At 48.7% G+C, this 4,484-nt stretch overlaps 1 long non-coding RNA gene across 1 annotated transcript; it reads left to right on the top strand.

Annotated features, from left to right (window-relative positions):
* Positions 1–3,142: 3,142 nt before the first annotated feature.
* Positions 3,143–3,728, top strand: LOC147732475 (uncharacterized). Its single transcript, XR_015308664.1, has 3 exons — positions 3,143–3,411; positions 3,500–3,578; positions 3,664–3,728. It is a non-coding gene; the product is annotated as an uncharacterized LOC147732475 (long non-coding RNA).
* Positions 3,729–4,484: the final 756 nt, after the last annotated feature.

The raw sequence follows: 4,484 nt of genomic DNA, 5'->3' as shown, positions 1-4,484 counted from the left end.
AGAGCGAGATATCAAGGGCTGCCGATTTCCCCAAGTTCACTTTAAAGCCCGCCACCGTGGCGAAGGTTTCCAACTCGGCGATGCAAGCAGGGAGCGACTTTCTAGGATCATCAAGTGTCAAGATCACATTGTCTGCGTAGAGACTGAGGGTGTGAACAAACTCCCCAATTCGGATGCCCGTCACTTCAGGGTTCTGATGAATCCTCTGAGCAAATGGCTCCATATAGAGGGCGAAGAGGAGCGGTGACAGCGGGCAACCTTGTCTGGTGTCCCTCTCTATCACGAACTTTCGGAAGCTGCAACCATTCACTCTCACCACTGCAGACGGGAATCTATAGCAGTTGAATATCAGGTGTCGAAACCTCTCCCCCACACCCAGCTTACACAGCACCTTCTCTAGGTAGGGCCAGTGCACCCGATCAAACGCTTTCTCCGCATCTATGGAGAGAAGCATACGTTCTCCGGGGAACCGGGAGGCCTTCTCCAGTATATGGACTACCCGTTTGGTATTGTCGACCGTCTGCCTACCGGGAACAAACCCCGCTTGATCCGGGTCCACCAGCCCCGGCAGGTGGAGTGCCAGACGTGCCACGAGGACCCCGGTGTACAGCTTGAGGTCCATGTTCAGGAGCGAGATCGGTCGGTAGGAGCTGCACTCAGTCCGGTCCTTGCCCGGCTTGGGGATCACCGACACTGTCGCCTGGAGTAAGTCCGGAGGGATAGCCCCCGGCTCAGAGAACGAATTGAGGAGGCGTGTCAACAGCGGCGCCAAGTCTTGGCAGAATGTTTTGTAGAAGAGAGGGGTGTACCCATCAGGTCCCGGGGCCTTCCCATGTTTGAGTCGGGAAATAGCTGTGATCACCCCTTCGATCCTGTTCTCCCGTTCCAAGTGCTGGGCTTGTTCCGAGGTAAGGGAGGGGAGATCGACCTATTCCAGATAGTCAGCCTCGGCTTGCGCCGAGGGGGGCACACCCGTGTAGAGATCGGCGTAATACCGACGGAAGCCGTCCGCAATCTGGTCATCCTCTGTGGCCGTTCCCCCGCCGGGAACCGACAGCTCTTTCACCCGGTGTTTGGTGCTGTATGCAAAGTTTATTTGCAAGGAGCCGGCCACACCTGTCACCGCCAGTGTAGTACGTGTGTTTCAGGCGTAGCACCTCGTATTCCGCTCTATGCATGTCTAGTGCGGACAGGAGTTTCCGAGCAGCTTTAAGTTGCCTCCAGACTCGGGGGGCCCCTGTTCTTTGGTGCACCTGTTCCAGCTCCCTCACCTTGCTCGTAAGTTCATCCCGTTTTAGCTGTCGTTCCTTATTCTCCGCTGAGGAGACCGAGATAAACTCGCCGCGGAGTACCGCCTTCAAGGCGGCCCATTGCGTAGCGCGAGTGGTGTTGTTATTATCGTTGTGTCGTCGGTATTCAGCAATCGAGTCGCGTATACATTTTACTACTGACTGCTTGTGTAGTAGGGTGTCCCTGAGACGCCAGACCCCTCGTGAGGGAGATACAGGGGGCAGGCGGAAAGTGCCCACCACCGGGACATGATCTGATATGGAAAGGACTCCTACATCAGAGGCCGTGGCTAGCTCGCAGACCGGACCCGTCACCAGGAGATGATCCAGCCTCGCGTAGGATTTATGGGCGTGTGAGTAGTATGAATAGGCCCGGGTCGTAGGGTGGAGGAGTCGCCACAGATCATGTAGATCAAGATCTTCCAAGTGGGACCTGGTCAATTGCGAGAATTCCCCTGACTGTAGGTCTCCCCCAAGAACAATATGCCTATCCGGAGTGGTCGCCACCTCCTCCAGGGCCTTGTGCAGAAACTGTTCCTGATGGTCGTTGGGGCTATAGATCGAGCCTATAGTGAACACCAGACCTCTAACTTTGACCCTGTAAGCTAGGAGCCTCCCTCTCTGTTCAGCCACCTTATGCAGAATCTCCCCTTTAAACTTCCTAGACACCATAATTGCAACCCCTGCTGTTTTGGAGTTATTGGAGGAGAAGAACTGCGAGGGGAATTTTGGTGTCGGCAGTCTGTGACAGTCTGTGGCTAGGAGGTGGGTCTACTGTAGGAGACAAATGTCTGCCTGGGTATCATCAAGCAGGGACAATACTGCCTTTCGTTTGACTGGGTTATTCAGCCCCTTCACGTTTACGGTTACAATCTTAAGGGCCATCAATGAGGAGGATACAGGCAGTGCTTAGCGAGGCGGGCTCAGCCCTGTAGGGGAAGCCTCAAGGTCAACAATGTGTGAAAGTGGCATGCGGTGAAAGCAAATGGTACTACAGCACAGTACGGTCCCCGTTTCCCTCCCCCCCACTCTAAGAACTTCCCCCTTCCAACCCAACTCCACCCCACCACCCCCTCTTCTGTGCAAATCCCGAACACCAAACCCCCCAGATCAACTCCCACACCCACCCCCTTCAAACCCAACCGTTCAAAGAACTCCATTGTCCCAGTCTGGTCCTTAACAGACAAGTCCGTGGAAAGTTATGTAAGTGGACGTCCAGCCACAACCCCTTCCCTCCCGCCACCCCTCATCCCCAGAACCCTCACACCTGCAATGAAGATGAGTCTACTGTAATCTCCCCCCGGAGTACGTTCAAGCCGCCAAGGCCACATTACCAGTCGACGTGTTTCTGGACGCCTCCTGTATGGCGCTGGTCATTTCTGCCTGGACTGTAGGTGAGTCGGGTCTCGTGGGCGGAGATGGGGATCGCTGTTCCCTGATCCACTGCCAGCCGTCCCTTGTGCTGCGTCTACGACGAGGCGTTGGAGTGTCTTCATCCGTTGCGTTTAAATCACTTTCCCGTTCTCAAGTTCTGCTGGCGCAGCACGCACACACCCCTGACCGAGTTGTTCTTTCATCCTAGACACGGTTTCTCTCCAGCGTTACCGAGAGGAAGCAAGTTACCACTAAAATGCGCATTAGAAAGGAAATCAAGCGCTAATTAAAAGGTACGACTATCCGCCCATTATCTCTATTGAGTACATTACATGCCGCACTAACATAATGAGCAATAGATATAATCTATACTAATGTGATGTTGTTTCATTTAGAGCGTAACCCGCTCCATTAGCACGTATATTTCCTGTTTAAATCGTTCAGGTGCTTTCCTGCTGCATGGAGCATTAACTAAATAAAGCTATAGTTTAACCAAATAACTTGACTCTGAAAAACGGAAACCACCATAAATAACGCTTTTCCTTTCTCTACAATATCTAAGTCTCTTTATTTTATAGCAGCTTTTAACCATTAAAAGGTTCCTGCTAACATTACGTGTACCGCTTTTCAGTCAACATTTTTCAAAAGCGACATCTATATGTCCAATTATTCTCACTATATAGATTATGGCGCCCTAACTCAAATAATTCAAGCTACTACTGTCAACCCACCGTGTACAAGCTAACAGGTAACATAGCTACTGACAGCCAAATTTTTTTTTATTTTGAGCCCAGTTAGCTTATCGCTTACCCTCATATTTGTATGTATTTACACAGAAATTACTCCTCTGCTCAGAGAAGTTCCCCGGGTGGTTCTAACAATAAAGAAATACAAAGACATCTGCCCCCTTTTGAGGTATTTGGCCAATACAATACCAGCAGCATAATTAATCTTTCTGCAACAGTATATCTAAGTAACTCTCTGTACTCTAACCTTGTAGTACCTGCTTCAAAGAATCCTGCCAGGATCCCCAACATCTACTTCAGTAGATTTTCTAAATCATAGGTAAACCCTATACACATTCTTTCATAAAATACGATTACAGCACACTGACACAGAACTTTAAAGGCACTGCATGCTCTTGGCACTTTATTAGTCACTATTCAAGGTGATTTAGACCTACTGGGCTCATACCTTTGGATCTTGGCTTTTCTACTTCCTCCCTTTGTGGACTTATAACGTTCTTTGGTCTACTAAGTCCTTACTTAGCAAGATGTGTAGCTAACTATGAGCTTGTATTAATATTTTTAAACTACTAAATAGCCTAATGTGTATATATATGATGCCATAGAACAAAACTAAGATGTAAAAAAGTGTAAAAATCAAAAGAGATTATGATACTGAAATGTTTTTTATCTTTTTGTGTTTCAGAATTTTGTGTGTTGCCCTCACATTTTTAAGATATTTGTATCACTTGTCTGTTAGTTTTCTGTCCTTGGCCCTGAGGAAGGTGATTTTCACCGAAACGTACGTCGGCTCAACATCTTTGCCCTGGATACGATTTGGTCAATCACATCATAACCATTAGAACCATTCCATCTAGGTTCTTAATCGTTCCCCCTCAAGTACACCTAAGCGCTACCACCTGTATTAGTCCATGTCTTGTATAGTTTTGCCGAATTGTATATATTGTTAGGTATGCACTGTATTCTTTGTTTAGATTGAGTGTTGTGTGATGTATGAGTGAATCTGCTGTCCCTGATCTATAGGATCAATTGTCACCAGAGGGCATTTTGAAATGATTGGATTACCACCAAACAC

Source organism: Lissotriton vulgaris, chromosome 2_1 (genome assembly GCF_964263255.1).
Source record: "Lissotriton vulgaris chromosome 2_1, aLisVul1.2, whole genome shotgun sequence".
NCBI lineage: Eukaryota > Metazoa > Chordata > Amphibia > Caudata > Salamandridae > Lissotriton > Lissotriton vulgaris.
This window is presented reverse-complemented; position numbering and strand designations above follow the sequence as displayed.